This window comes from Sceloporus occidentalis, unplaced genomic scaffold (assembly GCF_023333645.1).
Source record: "Sceloporus occidentalis isolate IW3139 unplaced genomic scaffold, rSceOcc1.0.p SCAF_6, whole genome shotgun sequence".
NCBI lineage: Eukaryota > Metazoa > Chordata > Lepidosauria > Squamata > Phrynosomatidae > Sceloporus > Sceloporus occidentalis.
Genome location: NW_028316986.1, coordinates 135,817,855 through 135,835,447, shown reverse-complemented (window position 1 = coordinate 135,835,447; position 17,593 = coordinate 135,817,855). Strand labels below are relative to the sequence as shown.

The 17,593-nt window shown below is 40.6% G+C and overlaps 1 protein-coding gene across 4 annotated transcripts in view; it reads left to right on the top strand.

Annotated features, from left to right (window-relative positions):
- The window catches only part of SNTG2 (syntrophin gamma 2), a 301,906-nt gene that overhangs the window by 114,023 nt on the left and 170,290 nt on the right, over window positions 1-17,593 (top strand). The window lies entirely within an intron of this gene.

Sequence of the window (17,593 nt, the reverse complement as noted above, 5' to 3'; positions counted from 1 at the left end):
GGCAAGAGTGCAATCTCTCCTGGAAGCACTGACTGCCCTCTGCTCTCTCTTCCATCCAGCCTTAAGAGTGAGCACAAAGAGTTATGCCTGCCATAATTTTGTAGGTTCTTTGGCATTGTTTTCCTTTGCTTCATCATTTAGATCCTTTGTTGCATGCTCCTAAATTTTACCCTCAACTTATCTAAGAGTCATACCAAAATCCATAATTTTGCTCTCAAAACTTGCCCTCAACTTATACATGAGGTCGACTTATAGTCGAGTATATACGGTAGTTACAGTCATCATTCTAAGGACCCAAAAATAGTTAGCTACCATTACAGCTGCATTTTTTTAAAAAGAAGTAACCTATTGCTTTCTTGTTATTTGAAAGGAACTAAGAAAATCCTTTTTAGGTATTTTTTACAAAAAGATCAGAAAGCTACAAGCCTCTGGGTTGTAATACAAAATATAACTTAGTATGGCTGTACATTCCTTAGAACTTTAAAAGCAACTTACAACAATTATAGTTACACTGCAGATAGAATGAAGGTCCCTTGTTATGTTATAACCACAAGGTCATATAGTTTTTATTAGTTATTGCAAAAGTGAGTGAATTACAAGTAACACATTATTTGGGTTGTCTAAGACGTGGTACATACCGCCCCAAAAGGGTGGGTTGGAGGCATCCAAATAACTCCACAGGGAGGCCACAGCAGCCAAACCGTGCAACGTCCCTCTGCAGTAAAAAGAACCCGGAAAAATTGGTTCTTTTTAAGGTGCCTGGGGCAAGTCATGAGTGTCCCATTGGCGTACCAGTGACGTAAGTGATGCACAGCGACTTCTGTATGCTGCACTTCACTTACGTCATCATGGCGGCGCCCATGTGGATGGGACACCACCATGATGCCACCGCCATTACACGCTAGTGTTCTGCATGCTCCCGAACCCTAGTATCGGTGGCGGCATGCTGCTTTTGGCCTATCTGTCCTGGGCCTAAGTCCTGAACATGATGGAAATAGCAAAAACAAGGGATATATGCTGAGGTTTATTTAGAAATGCAAGAGGAAAAGGCTTTAACTCCGGTATAAAGATGAACTGTCCTACTTATTAATGAAATGAAATGAAATGTAAATTTATTTATATCCTGCCTATTCCATTTTGAGGATCGGGGCGGGTAATAGCACGATTAAAAAGTATAAAAAATAAGCAATAAAACCCACCAAATTAACAGTTTCTAGAATGTTCAGCTTTTACAGGCCACATTCTCCCTAAGTGTTCTTTAATGAGTAAGCCTTCTCATGTTTTGCCTAGTGTGAATGTAAAGGCTATCAATGTGGTTGGCAACTATGTGGGTATATACCTCATAAGTTAATAGCTATTAAATGTAATGCTGGAATTGCATAATAAAGTTAGACATAGTAGACATCTTGTATTTGGGTTTTTGCATTCCCGGGATGTATTCACACTTTAGAAACAATGCAGTTTTACACTGCTTTAACTGGCATGGCTCCTTGCTATAAATGCTGGGATTTGTAGTTTTGTGAAATATTTAGTCTTCCTTGTAAGTGAGCTCTGGTGCCCTACCAACCTACAAATCCCAGAATTCCATAGCATTGAGCCATGTCAAACTGCTTTATTTCTGCAGTGTGGCAGCTGCTCCTATTAACTTACTAACTTCTCAACACTTAACATGCTTGGACATAGACTATCTACTACTGTGTTCTTTTTCTGGGAACCAATCAACCCAAGTTACACTGACTTACATTATTATTTTGTTTTACATAATTTATTGGGAAGTACGTTTTGTTGCATTTATTGGGATATAAAGTGGATAAAGCAAGCTGGTTAGCAGATAGTTTCTCTAGCCCATTGGTTAGGTTGGGCCGAGGTTTGTGGTTTGCAAAAAAAATGTTCTACATATGTAACCAGAAAGTGTCCGGAAATTAATGGGCCTAAATCTATTTTGGATGTAAGCATGAAAATGGTAGCATTTCCCCCACCCCCACCTCAGACACAGTTAGGGAGAATTTCCATGGTTTTGTCCTCTTTAGGTGAGATTATGAGACTTTTGTGTATGTTTTTTATTTTTCAAATTTGGGGCTTTTTGTGGGCTAAATGTTTACAAAAACTATCACTATGTGCAGTATACAATTTTCTATTCAAAACTTTATACAAAAAAGATTGTTTTCTGAATACAGTGGTACCCCGGGATACGAATTGATCGCGTTACGAAATTTCCGGGGTACGAAAAAGTTAGATTGGAAAAAACTGTTCCGGGTTACGAAAGATTTTTCGGGTTACGAAATTCATTTCGGCGCGAAATTCAAATGCGAAGCGCGGCTAGCGGCTTTCCAGCGCTAACGGAAAGCCTTTTCGGGTTGCGAAATGTATCGGGTTACGAACGGCGCCGCGGAACGAATTAATTTCGTAACCCGAGGTAGCACTGTATATTTTTGTGTGCATGTGTATAAAAAGTCCTGATATGCAAAAGATCTCATGGGATTCATCCTTCCCTTCGCCAGTTTATAGAACATGGCCACATAGCCTGAAAAACCCACAAAAAAACTATGGATGCTGCCCATGAAAGCCTTCGACTTCACAATTTTAATTATGATTTTATCTCACAGAATAAAAGTAAACATAAATGAGGCTATAAAAATCCACATGTCTTGTTTTGTTTCATAGAATCACACACATTGTTATTCTGTCTTGGCTACATATTTGATTGCAAAGGTTTTTTTCTTCCTACTTATAAATGTATATTTATATTTGTGCTTTTTTGTTTAAAATGTGTATTTATGTACACATAGGAATTTTTGTACACAAGTTCCCATTGACTGGCTGTGCACATTTCCCCCCAAATGTCCCAAATTAAGTCATGTTTATTTTTTAAATGTACACATAGACTTATTTGCACTTTTTCTTCGCAAAAATAAAGTAAAATAAAAAATAGCAATCTTTGAAGGTCTATAGATTTGTGAGGCAAGATCCACTCCATCTCATTAATAGTTTGGGGAGATACAAAATGGATATTTTTTGTACGAAACTACAAGTAGAAGCAGTTTGTTTTTCCATTTGTAACTCAGGCCATCATCAGTCTCATTGATGTTGTGGCAATTTGCACAGAGTTTGCAAGTGCTCTCTTAAAGGCTCTGTCCACTTGTAGATTTTAAATATTGAAACCAAACATGAAAGTTAATGATTTAGAGAGCCATTGCAACTTTTTGAATCTTTCTTCAAGCTGAGAAGCAAGGACTAAATTACAATTTGAACTTTTGATAAAATGAACAATAGAGAGTGCATATGTGCAGCAGCTAGCTGCTATGATTAAGCAATATTGACACCAAAGTACATAGGAAATAAAGTAAACTTTTATTGTAGGAACTCAATTAGAGATGGAAACGCTCTCTAAGGGTGCTAGGCTAAGTTGAGCTAGAACAGGAATTGGACTAAGGACCAAAGCAGATGGTGGCCTCTGTCAGCTCCGTCCATGATCACACTGGGACCATGGTGACTGCATGGCCCACTTCCAAAGCAGGCCAGTGCTGCAGTCCCGAGACAGCACCGCTAGGAGCAGATTATTTCCACATGTTTTTGCTGCAGTGCCAGACTTTCACCCGAGTGGAAGTGGCTTCTGGCTGCTTTGGGGGCATGCATCATTTGAATACCATAGCCACAAAGTGGCCAGAGGCTACCTTATTTGGCTCATGTGTTTCAGGCCTAAATTAACTTTACTTTTAGAACTGTGGAAGAGCAAAAAGGAGGCAGAGAGAAGAGGTGGGGAGAAAAGACATGGCTGCATCTGCACTGCAGAAATAATCCAGTCTGACACCACTTTAACTGCTATGGCTCAATACTATGGAATTCTGGGAATTGTAGTTTGTTGTGGTAGCAGAGCCCTCTGACAGAGAGAAGATTACATGTCTTACAAACTTACAGTTCCCAGGATTCTATCGCATTGAGCCTTGGCAGTCAGTGGTGTCAAATAGGGCTATTTTTGCAGTGCTGATGTAGCCTAGAATAGCTGGATAAGACATTTTTAGATTAGTGAAATACTCATTAACCCTATTGCTATTGCTCTGAGTGTTGTTGCATTTCCAACAACTAATATTGATTTCTTTAAAAAAGTTTGTTTAATATTATGTGGAAACAGCCTGCTTCTTGAACAACTCTTTTCATTTTCATTTGCCTGTTTCAGGAAGTAATTTTGCAGAGCTTAGGATAATAGGAGACTACAAAGTATAGTATAGTACATATACAGAAAAATACATCTTAATGAGCTTTGCTGGACAAATAAACTGAAAAACCTTCCTTTTTGTTGAGAATGAAATTCTGTAAATTGACTGCAGTATAGAAAGTTATTTAAAAATATATGCACTGTGTTCAAAGAAAATTGCCAACATGCGTTCTTAATTGTTATAAAGAGTGAATAAATGCATAGAATGAAAATTCTCATAATCTCTAGCCATTTATTGGTTATATTTGGTTAATGTTAGTGACATCCTTTCTCAATAACTTTGTTATGAATGCTTTTTACATGTCCATCAGACAATATAAATAAATTTCAACCAGTCTTAATATGTATGTCCCAAATTCTACATAGCACTGCATTATGTAAGGGAAGGTCTTTGAAAACCTTATGTGCTTATGCCAATTAAGAAAGTACACCATGAAAATTTCAGGAGGGGGCATTAAATTTAATGTCCTTTTCAGGTCCACAGCACCCAAGTGTGTACCGCCCAATGTTATTATCTATAAAATGCAACAGACCAATGAGGGCATACATACTCATAAATTGACTCTCCAACATTTCACTTATGAAGGCTAGGACACATACGGTCTAGCAACATCAGAGTTTTGTCAGGATAGTAGAGGCTATTAATGGGGAAGAGCAGACAAGCTAGGTGTGGCTGCAGCAGTTTGCTTTTGCCTGAGTCTACTAAGAAGGGCAGGACTCCACCTCCTTCTATCTCTGCCATGCCAACTTAACTGAGGGCAAACTATTTTTGCACTTTGAACTAAGTTTGCGCCAATGAAAATATGGGAAGGAGAAAGGGGAGAAGTGGGAGGAGGAAAGAGAAACTAGCAGTTTTAAAAGCCTCTGAACAAGTGGGATGACAGGGGATTAATCGGGACTACCAAATTAGGACCGTTGGAGAGTATGTCAGTATGCAAATAGTCCCAGTTTATCAGTTCTTTTGATCACTGCTAGTGGTGTAAATGACGGCAGGGACTACAAACTTAAAACAATACTGAAGCCTCTATCTATAAATCTATGAGAAACCCCACATACCCCTCTCAGGCTTCTGAAAGGAGTCAGGGGCAAAAACATTAAAGAAGGAAGGGGTGAGCTTCTTTAACATTGTGAGAAAGTCAGGGTCATTATCCACAGATTAGATAAATCTACACCAGTCTAGTTTATCTGGTTTGTCAACCAAGGTAGATTGCAGTCTATTCCATGAGCACCCAGGATACATTTGTCTTTTTCAACCTGGAAGTGCTATTTGGACTACAAACTGTTACACCATCTGTTATGATCAGGCCCACTGGGATCTTCATCTTGACCAGCAGCACCTTTGACAGTAATTCTATAATACAGACTTCATAGACATCTTTTTGAAACAAGTTCTTCAAAATACGCATCCATTACTTCAAATAATATTTTTTTTAAAAAAGTTTGCCTTATTATTTAAAGTAGCCAAGTTATTATTTTTTTAAAATAAAAACAGCAACAGTTGTTATGAAAGGGCAAAGACAGTCACAGAGGAGGATGACAGAATAGATGCAGCAGTCTGCCAGTGGGAAATGTGGGGCTGCACCTGAGGTTTCATCAATAGTCAAGCTGAGAGAGAACACAACTACCACCTAAAGATAAAAGCAAGTAGCATATAATTAAGGTTGCTAGCTTGTAGATCATGTAGGGAAGCATAAATCATTAATAAAAGAAGAATTGATTTGTGGCTGTCTGCTGACTCTTTCAGGCCTGATAAATTACAGCCATATGATTCAGATCCCATTACAAATATTGATACTGAATTTTGCAGAAAGATAAGCCTTCCTGAATCACGAAAGCAGTCCATAGCCCCCTGCATACAAGAATTTCCCATTCTTATCTCTGAGAACAACTGCTCCAAGTATAGAAAGCCTTCTGTGTGCAAGTCATGCTTTAGACTACATTCCAAGATGTTAAGGAAGTTTCTCCTGTCCCTGAAAGCATATCAAAGCAAAAGTTTCTACATATGTCTTAGAGAAAACCAAGTAGTGTCAGGTTTCAGAATGAGTCAAACAATGCCAGCAACAATAGGCCTTAGGCAACTGATCCCAATTGCCACAGAATGACAGCAAATTATTGCTTAATTTATTATTGCATGTTTTTTTATTATGGGAAGTAGTGAAGTGTTTGTGGGAACTTCTGCCTTAATTACTTAGCTTAAATGATTTGATTAGCTTTGGGTACTATGAACCTTGAATTGACCTGGGAAAACACCACTTGCTACTCTACCTGAGGAAGCAAAATATCATGGGCTGGCTCTAAATAATTTTCTTGAAAGGAAGTACATGTATGGAGTTGTGCCCCTATATTACTTGAAAAGCATGATTCCGTCTTTCTTCAAGGTATGGTTCTCACAAAACTTAGTTTTAATTCAACCATGAGAGAAATGTACCGTATTTTCCGGTGTATAAGACGACGGGGCATATAAGACGACCCCCAACTTTTAAAAGAAAATTATAGGCTTTAGCCTATACTCAGCGTATAAGGCTACCCCTCCTCCTGAGAGGCCAGCAGCCCCGAGAGCGTGCGCACCGGCTTCTCAGGGGCCTCTGAAGGCCCCTCAAAAGCTGGCGCGGGGCTGCAGGCTTCTCGGGCCTCCGGGGGCCTGAGAGGCCGGCAGCCCCGAGAGCACGCGCGCCGCCTTCTCAGGGGCCTCCGAAGGCCCCTCAGAAGCCAGCACGGGGCTGCAGGCTTCCCAGGCTTCCGGAGACCTGAGAAGTTGGCGGCCGAGTGCGCGCACCCGGCGTATAAGACGGCCCCTGACTTTTGACCCAATTTTCAAGGGTCAAAAAGTCGTCTTATACGCCGGAAAATACGGTATCCTACAAGATTTGGGTAAGCTGAAATACAGTCAGCCCTCCACAGCCACAAATCCCTTATCTACAAATTCCACCATCCACATCTTGACAATATTTTTTTTAAATATATAAATTTCAAAAAGCAAATCTTGATTTTGCCATTCATTTTGTATAAGGGACACCATGTTACTGTGGGATATAAATAGTTTGTATTTAATGGGACTTGAGCAGCCACCGATTTTAGTATTTGCGTGTGGCAGGAGAGTTCCTCGAGCCAAGGGCCCATTGGATACCAAAGGCCCACTGTATGCATAACATTTCACCAAGTTGTTAAAGCCTTGTGTTGCTTCTGGCTGTTCATTATTGTGGTGCCCGTCAAGAACTACCCTTTCCCCTCCTCGTTCAGAGGACCAGCCTTCTGTATTTCAAAAAGCAAGAAATTTATTCCAGTAACAGTAGGAGTTATCAGGAACACATTTGTAGACAGAACAAACACTGCTATAAAATTAACAATGTCCCAGCCTAACATTTCACAGGCTTTACTTTTATTTGTTTACAAATTTAAACATACTTGCTTTCCAACCATATTTGCCCAATCTGCCCAGCCTTTCATAACTTTCCATTTTGCCTCTGTTTTCTCTTTTCCCTGAGAAAGTTCTGATCAAAGAAAATGTCTACCAGATATCTCCATATTCTAGTAACAGGTAACAATCTTCCCCTTACACTACTACTAAGTGTCTGAACGAGCACGGTGTTTCTCATCATTCCCAAACAGCAAGTTATACATACTACATAAAAGCTATAAGCTACTATATTAACCAGTATAACAAATTAATACATACACACAAGTTATGACAGTTAGATTCTGACATGCCTCCACCCTCCACCAAAGAGACATATTTGATACCAAGTTTGGAAGAAAATACAAATACCACAGCTCTGGTTTCCTATGCTGGTAACATTTCATATTAATAATTAAATGCCATAGCCATTTGTTCATGATAATTGAAGCATATCCTGCATGAACAATGAAACAAAAGGGCAGACATGTAAGAGCAAATATTCATTATTTAAACTGATAATTCAAGGTTAAAGCAAGCCCCTGTGGATATGCCTATATGCCCAAACCACACTGTAGCTACCTCTTCTGTCTGTCTCATGCTTTAGCAATCCAAATATATTATTGATGTTCTACATCCTTCTGTTTGTTAGACACAGTATTCTCCTATTGTGATTGTGCTTTTATCTTACTTGTACAAAAAATGACATGAAAATTGCTTAAGGCAAGTCATTGCATGTAGATATTTGTGAATTATAGAGGCCTTACAAATGTGAGCATGACGGAGTGAGCTCCCATCACTAGTCTCAGCTTCTGCCAACCTAGCAGTTCAAAAGCATATAAAACTGCAAATAGATAAATAGGTACCACTTGGGTGGGAAGGTAACAGCATTCTATGCATTCATGCTGGCCACATGATCCCGGGGTCGTCTTTGACAACACTGGCTCTTTGGCTTAGTAACAGAGATGAGCACTGCCTCTTATAGTCGGACATGACTTGACAACCTTATCAAAGGGGAAACCTTTATCTTTGCCTTTACTTACAAATATATATGGGGAAAAGTCCACCTCCATTCACTAAAACTAACTCCTTAATAAGTAAATATAGGATTACAACCTGTACATATGAACAGTGTGTGATATGGAGAGTCAGAAATTGCTAGCATTCATTCACAATGTCTGGCTTTTAAAGGAAAGTTCTGAGAATGAAAATTTGATGAAGGAATATGGCTTGGGTAACAGTAGAAATGCAGAAGCCTCTCACACACACCGATCTCCACCAATTTTGGGCTTGTTATGTTCCCCTCAGAAACAATATGTAAGGGGACAATACAAACAGTAGATGGGCTGCTGCATTAATTCAAGCACTGTGAAAGAAAGGGGTGTTTTTCTGCCTCAGAAAAAAGGATGATGGTGATGTATAAAGGAGTGCAGGGGTTCCCATACCAAGTGATTTGTAATAAGCCCTGTAGTGATTTCTGACTGAGGCATCTGAACTGAACTTGGAAAACTAATTGGAATTGTTGTCCAAAATACACTGTTCCAAACTCTTATCCTTGCAACTGAATGGATGTGAAAAATTCAGGAACAATTAGCCCTCCCCACCAAACAAAAAAACACAGAAGGAAAAACAGCTTAATCCAGCCATAACAAAAGATGTTGTCCTTGGTAGATCTGAAGGTAATATAAGTAGGTCAGGATTAATGCCATGCTGTCCCCAAGATAAATGTGTCACTGCTCCTTTTTTGGTACTTTTCTCATGATTGGTGTGCACTGCTGCTTCACATATAAGTGAAGAGAAACTCAGTAGAGTATACTACTCACATCAAATAGCACAGCAACTGCTGGTGAACTGACATGTGCACTATACACAGTACACAAAACATCCTTCCTTATGGTATGATTCTCTTGGCATGTGATTAAACGGCTTCATTTCTGGAATTTGGTTTAGTGTAGAAGACTCCAATGACAACTCTACTGCTTATCTAAACACTTCATACATCTGCATATCACCTGTGACAGAAAGAGACTTTTTGGCATGTACAAGCAGAGAAAATTGACAATACAAAATCTGTTTTACATTCTCTTAAAGTAAGCCCCACTAGCATCAGTGGATTATAATGTATTTAAATAGGCTTGGAGCTTTGTTTACTGCTATGTGACTGACTGCTCTTGGTTCAGAGCAGTGCATTATTGGACCATTATGACACAATGACAACCTGTCATATGGTGTTCCTATCACAAATCTGCAGTGACCAGTCTTGATTTTTTTCCTCTTCAGATTTCCCCTAGCCTGGAACAGAGACATATGCTGTGTTACCCAAACATTTCACCAGCATATGCCCCATTCAGTTTATTGCATTGTGCATTGACACGTACAGGGCACCTTCCCTTCCTAAAATAGATGAAAGGAAGCAAAATATCCCTGATGGATTTGTACCTGTACCTTGTGGCTGCTTTGACATTCCAGATCAGAATAACATTTTCTGTATCACTTCTGTATCCACTATGAATACTTCAGGGTAAGGCTTTAATAAGTATGTGATGATTAGCAAATCTGATGAATAAATCAGAGCCACAGCTGAAAAAGCAAAGAAATATTGATTTCATGTTGTGGCAGCTTTTCTATTCAGAACAACAATTAGCAGCTCTTTCAAAAGAGTTTTTCAAGCCTGAGTGCCTGTGTGGTTTGCCTGCATAACCCCAAATATGACAAAAGGTACTCTGAATCTTTATTTAAAAGTTAATGTTGTATAATATTTCAGAGTTAAATAAATAAATCAAAAGCTAGATGGTACCTGAACAAACTGACAGGAGCAAAGTAAAGAAAAGAAGTATATCAGTTACATTTAGCTTAATTGGACATCTCTACATTTGGCAAAACTGGAGAGTGTTTTGCTTCAAATATGGATTTCTATGTTATGATAAAATTAATAGCATGATAAGCAGAAAATTTATCCGCAGAGGGTTTTATACCAGAATACTGAACATTTCATCTCCAGTCCAGCCCTGATTGTATGCTAAACTGTGTACTATCAACTCCTTTGCTTATAGGAGTTTGTCTGTTCAATTCACCTGAAAGATGTTTGTGTACAAAGTTCCCCTCCCATTAAAGTGAAGAAGAAAGGACTTATGGAGATAGAAATTTAGGGCAGAGTTTTCTTGGGGAATTATACTAGTAAAACCATGAGAGCCAGCATGGTATAGTGGTTTGAACATTGGACTAGGACTCTGGAGAGCATGGTTCAGATCCTGATTTGGCCATGTAAACCCACTGGTTGACCTTGGGCAAGCCACACTCTTTCAGCATCAGATGATAGCCATGGGAAACCCTCTCTGAAGAAACTTGCCAAGATAATCCCATGGAAGGGTACCTTAGGGGCACCATAATTTTGAAATGACTTGAAGACACAACCACAACAAAACCATGAGCCAGTAGTTGTGGACTTTGCACAAGGAGATGTGATGTTTCTTCTTCTGAAATTGTTTTGTTCAGCAACAGGAAGAGAACGAGGCAATAAGTGGAGCCTTATTACAATAGCTACTGAGTGGTCACAGGAAAGCTCTCTTGTGCTACTGCCAGACCTCTGTGGGACCTATGCTACATAGTATGCAGGTGGAATATTATGCTCTGCTAGCTTCAGATATTATCTCCATCTCAATGTATACATCAGAGCCACTGTGTTCACAACTAATAATTGGGGTGTGGCCTTTATGTCAATGTAAAATTCAGTAGATTTATTATACTAAGGAAGAGTTCAGGAAAGGAAGAGGCACAAGGGACCACATTGCAAACATACGATGGCTAATGGAGGGAATTCCAAAAGAAAATCAGCACGTGCTTTATAGACTACAGAAAAGTCTTTGACTGCATAGATCATGAAAGGCTATATAATGTCCTTAAATACATGTCCATCAACACATCTGATAGTCCTAATGAGGAATCTCTACTCAGGACAAAGGGCTACTATCAGAACAGAACATGGAGAAACAGAATGGTTCCCAACTGGAAAAAGAACCAGACAAGGCTGCATCTTATCACCCTGCCAGTTCAACCTATATGCAGAACATATTGTAAGAAAAGCAGGCATGGAGACAGAAGGAGGAGGAGTGAAAATAGGTATGAATATCAACAATCTAAGATATGCAGATGACACCATAGTATTAGCAGAACCTTACAGATCTTGAACAACTACTAAGGAAGATCAAGGAAGAAAGTGCAAAGGTAAGCTTATTGTTGAACATAAAGAAAACAACAATGGCATGTTACAGACCGCCCCTTTGGGGCGGCCTGTAGGCACACCTTTCCCCGCCAGATCGGGACCTTAGTGGCCAGAGCGGCAGCCGCTGAGGCCCCGATCCACCGCTTTCTGGGCTGCGAGGAAGCGGCAAAAGGCCCCTTCCCCGCAGCCTGGAAAGGGGTGTCCTTGGGGCTTCAAGCCCCAAGGACTCCCCGCGGCCGCGGGGAGAAGGAGAAAGGGGTCACTTGGCCCCTTTCTCCTTTGGTCCGCTGGGCGCAGCCGTCTAAAGGCTGCGTCCAGATGACCAAACCAGGAAGGAGCTCCGAAACGGAGCTCCTTCCAGGGTTGCGGAAAGGGCGCCCTAGGCGCCCTCCCGCGCCCCCAATATGTCACAACCGCGCCGCCTCATTTGGAGGCGGCGCGGCTGTGATGTATTGATGACGGCGGTCGTGCGGAATGGCCGCTGCCATTTTGCAGAAGCACCGCCCCGCCTTAACCCTAGTACGCGCTCTGCGCGTACTTTCCTGCCCGTGTGTAACGGGCCAATAATTCACCACAGAGAATCTACACAAATTTGAATTAGACAACGAAGAAATAGAAATGATAAAAGAATTCTCATATCTGGGATCAAACACTGATAGAAATGGGGACTGCAGTCAAGAAATCAGAAGAAGATTAAGAATGGGGAGGGCAGCTATGAAAGAACTAGAAAAGATCCTAAAATACAAAGATACACAACTGAGCACAAAAGTTAGAATTGTAGAAGCCATTGTATTCCCCATTACCATGTATGGATGTGAGAGCAGGACAGTGAAGAAAGCAGATAGGAAGAAAATTAATTTATCTGAGATGTGGTGCTGGAAAAGTGTGCTGAGGATTCCATGGACAGCCAAAAAGATAATTAAATGGGTGCTAGACCATATCAAACCAGAAATCTCACTGGAAGCCAATATTAAAAAATTTAGGCTATTGTTCTTTGGACACATCATGAGAAGACATGAATCATTGAAAAAAAACATTAATGCTCGGAAAGGTAGAGGGAAACAGAAAGAGAGGAAGGCCACACACTAGATGGATGGACTCTATTAAAGAATCATGAGTGTGAATTTGTAGGAGCAGCAGAGAACAGAGTGTCTTGGAAAAGTCTGATCAAGAGGGTCGCCATGGATTGAGGTCAACTTGAGGGCAGTTAACAACAACAACACATTCAGCAGATTTATTATGCAAAGGAAGAGTTTTACTATGGCTAATACCTATTTAGATCATGATGCTGCTCTCACTAAACTTGGAGGATTCATCTGAATTTGATGTAGGTGTATCTTGTCATCCCCCTCCACAAGAGGGGGCGACTGGACTTAGAATATGCCTAGGATACATACCTTTGGATTGCCAAATGCTGACAAAATTTAATTTAAAAAAATCACTGATCTCCTGAGTATTTTTCTTCACATACTTTAGAACAAATCAAAAATAAAATGTAGCTGCAGAAGAGCTTTTTAATTACATAGAATTTTTTTTAATTGTTGGTGTCTAGCTTATATTATGTCAATATCCTACCATTTTTCTTGGAAACATAAAAATATGCTCTTGTCTTCTTCTTTCCTTCTTTTTTTATTCCAGACTTGATCATAAATCTGCTAGCTATTTTTCTAATCCTTCATCTATAAAATAAATTACATTTTGTTTTCATTACTTTATTCATTTACAATTTTTAAAAAAACAACAACAATGTTAGGGGATAATCAAGCCCTGTTTTTCCTTCACTGATTTATTATTATCTATTTATTTAAATAATTTCTGAATCTCCTCCCAGCCTACAAGAGCTTCTGAGGTGAACAAATAAAACCAATTGAAACAAAGATCAAAATATAGCCACCTAAAAGTAGTCTAAAATCAGTCCTAGAATCCACTTTTGAAACAGGTAAAACAGCAGTTTCAAACACTGAAAGCCATGAAGAGCAACACTGTTTTGACTGCCCACCAGAAGCTTAAAAGAGATGAGACTAACCTAACTTATTTGGGTAGGGATTTCTGGAGCCAAAGGGCTACTAAAGAGTAAGTCTGGCTGTTGCATTTTGTTCTAGTTGCAGCTTCTGAACACTATTCAAGTGCAGCCCGACATAGAGTACATTGCAGTAGTCTAACTGAGGCATAACTAAGGCATGAACCACTCTGGCCAGATTTGCCTTCTGCAAGAAAAGGTGCAGCTGATGTCCCACCTGAAGCTGGATAAAGCTGCTCCTGGCCACCACAGTATCCTGGCTTTTCAAGAGACGTTCTGGGTCCAAGAGCGCCCCCAAGCTATGAACCTGATCTTTCATAGGGAGTGCAACTCTACACAGAACAGGCTGTAATTCTAATCAGGTTGGTTTTCTTACTGACCAGCAGCACCTCTGTCTTCTCTGTCAGTCTATTCACCTGCATCTAAACCTTCACTACATCCAGACAGTGATTCAGTACTACCACGGCCTCCTTGGCATCTGTTGTAAAGGATAGATAGAGGTGGGTATCATCAGCATACTGATGATTCCCAGCCCTAAAGCTCAGGTGACCTTTCCCAGCAGATTCCTGTGGATGTTGAAAAGCATAGGAAATGTGGAACTGCACAGGCTACTGGTCAACGGTCTTAACAACAGTTTCCCAGTACCAGCCTCTGGGAGTGTTCAGACAAGAAAGACCAGAATGCCCCCAAGTCCCATACCAGCCAAACAACCCAGAAAGATACCATGGTTGATGGTATCAAATGTCACTGAAAAGTCCAGGGAGACAAACAGGGATTCACTCCCCGTGTCCATCTCCCAGTGAAGGTCATCCACCAAGGTGATTAAGGTTGTTTGTGTTTCATAACCACACCTGAGTCCAGCTCATAATGGATCCAGATAATCTGTTTCATTGAAGAAAGGCTGGAATTATGTTACTACCATTCACTCTAGGACCTTACTTAGAAAGGGGGAAATTAGAAAGTAGCCAATAGTTACCCAGGGAGGTAAAGTCCAATGAGTTTTTCCCCCCAACATGTCTTGCAGTTGTTTTTTCTAGAGAGTTGGAACATCTCTGTCAAAGAAGCATAAACAAGCTCCATCACTCAATCAGCCAGTCTTCCTCTGGCAGCTGTAATTAGCCAGGATGGGCATGGGTCTAATAGACAAGTGGTTGAACTCATCTTTCAAAGCAACTTGTCCACTTCATCATGTTGAAACTCATCCATCAAAACTAGACAAGTACATGCCTTGGTTGGCTCCCTAGACTCTACCTTCAATGTGGAGTCCAGGTCAGAATGAATCTGAGCATTTCCCCCCCACAGAAAGTATTTAGCAAATGTGTCACATCACTTTTCTAAGGGCTTCTCCGCAGCAGTCTGAAGTCTAGGATGTAATAGCACTTTAGCTACCTTGAACAGCTGTGCTGGACGAAAGTGAGCTGATGTAATAGAGGCAGCAAAGAATAGTTTCTTTGCTGCTTTCACTGTTGCATAGTAGGTTCTAAAATGGGCCTTAACCTATGTTTGATCAGATTCATCTGGAGTCTTTCTCCATCATCACTCTGGTCTGTCATCACTAAAGTACTTCAATGTCCTGAGCTCCTCAGAAAACCAAGGAGCCAGTGCTCTGCACCCAAGTAAAGGACACTTAGGAGCAGTTGTGTCAGTTGCCCAGGTCATGTCCCTGTTCCACAGTTCAACCAGGGCATCAACAGAATCACCAACTCTAGCAGATGGAAAATCCCCTAGGGCACTTAGGTGTCCTTTTGCATCCATTAGTCCAGTGATGGCAAATCTTTTAGAGACTCAAGTGTTCAATGATGTTCCCACACAGGTGTGTCACCTGGTGCTGGGAGGCAGGACTTCTGGGGTGGAGGGTGAGACTTCTAGGGTGGGACTTCCCAAAGAGAGTTAAAGGCATGGGAGGGCAGGGGAAGAGGAGAAACAGACATGTGCCTAGTCCTCCTCTTCCCCCACCCTCCCATGCCTATAATTGTTTCTGCATGCCCTTCACGTGCTAGAGAGAGCACGTGTGCATAGGTTCGCCACCACGGCATTAGAGCTTTTTAATGAGTCCATCACTCCTGCAGAGGTTAGGAGTCCCTGCAAATTTAAACCCCAACGCCACGCTCCAGTCCTAAGGACTGGACCACAGCTTTGGCACAACTTCTGGCCTCTTAGGATGCATACATCATTTAAACAGCACACCTCCAAAGTGACCCAAAGCAGCAGCTTTATTTTGACCCGTCTGTACAGGCCTATAGGCAGTCATTTTAAAATTCAGTTTTTAGCTATAAGCAATTGGCTGCTTCAATATCTCCTCCTGCCCATCATGACTGAAATGGCAGTACTTTGGCTGATCAAAAATGCAAAACAAGCAAACTATCATAAACAAGCACACAGGTCAGTTTAGCCCAAGGAACTCCCAATTCTTAGTCAAAGCTGAATGGAATTCTGCTCAATAGGTGCTTCATTTTCTTATTTAGAGAAAAAGACATCCTGTTCTGGGAAAAGCTCCTCCAAACCAATGCATAGTAGCTTGTGTTGCTCTGCTGCCCATTCCATCTGGATTCAGTAGGCAAAGCAGGAGTTTGTTGTGCCTCAGGCTAAGAGAAAGGCACAGGACAAGAGCCCTTTTGCTCATGCCTCTGGCTAGATGCCTGCCTTAATAATATCTGCAGGGGAAGAGCTAAACTCACTTTCAACTACTCAGGTGTCCACAGTTTGTTTCCCACCACAGCAACCACACCTCCTCAGTTCCTCTTGTAAGATTTCTGCCTTACCAATACCTGCAGGGGGAGAGGAGCACTCCATCCTGGGTAGGAAAGTTTGGATTGGCCCTTTTAAGATGCCCTCTTATGTATGTCTGCTTTGGCATAATCCCCATATAAATCTAGATAAGATATCTGCCACAGTTTGCTTCTGTAAATAGGTAGTAATAAATACCAGTCTCAATGATTGTGCAATTGTGCTTATCTTAAAATTGATATGTTACCATTTAACCACTGATGTGTGTATTTATGTAAATATTAAAATGGAGAAAATTCACAAATGGGGTGCTACAAAGTGTTGCAAGGAATGTGACATCGAAGGCTTTCATGGCCGGCATCCATGTTTTTTTGTGAGTTTTTTGGGCTATGTGGCCATGTTCTAGAAAATTTTCTTCCTGACATTTCGCCAGCATCTGTGGCTGGCATCTTCAGAGAATGCTTTGCCTGGAAAAAGTTGGGTGTATATATACTGTGTGAGCCTGGGAATGCAGGAGTGATTTGCATGTGTATTGTTTTACACTCTAATGTTGCTTGGCCATACATTCTTAATTTTTCATCTGTGAAATATTGGAGGTATATGTTTCTCCAAACCTTGTCTTTTCATTGATGGTGTGGTTCTGACAGGTACAATATCATTGAAACACGGGCAATGGCATTCACAGGGAATGTTATGTAAGTTGATACCAATTATTCTCTGTTGCTACTCCTATATGTACTGTAGGATGGTTTTCTTTAATTGTCATTTTTATAGTTGATTTGCAAATAGCATAGTAGCACAATGTAGCAGCAGTGATTTCTTTTCTGTCAGAGATTTAGCATATTTGGCAGCTGCAGAGATAGGACCAAGATAATGAAAAGGGGTGACAAAAATAACTGTCCACAATCCAGAGCTTCCACACCAGTTGTGGGTCACTGATGCACATGACTCCTCTTGCATGAAGCAGGCCATTTTTTGTGATTAATTTGAAGAAATTCTTCATTCAATAAAATC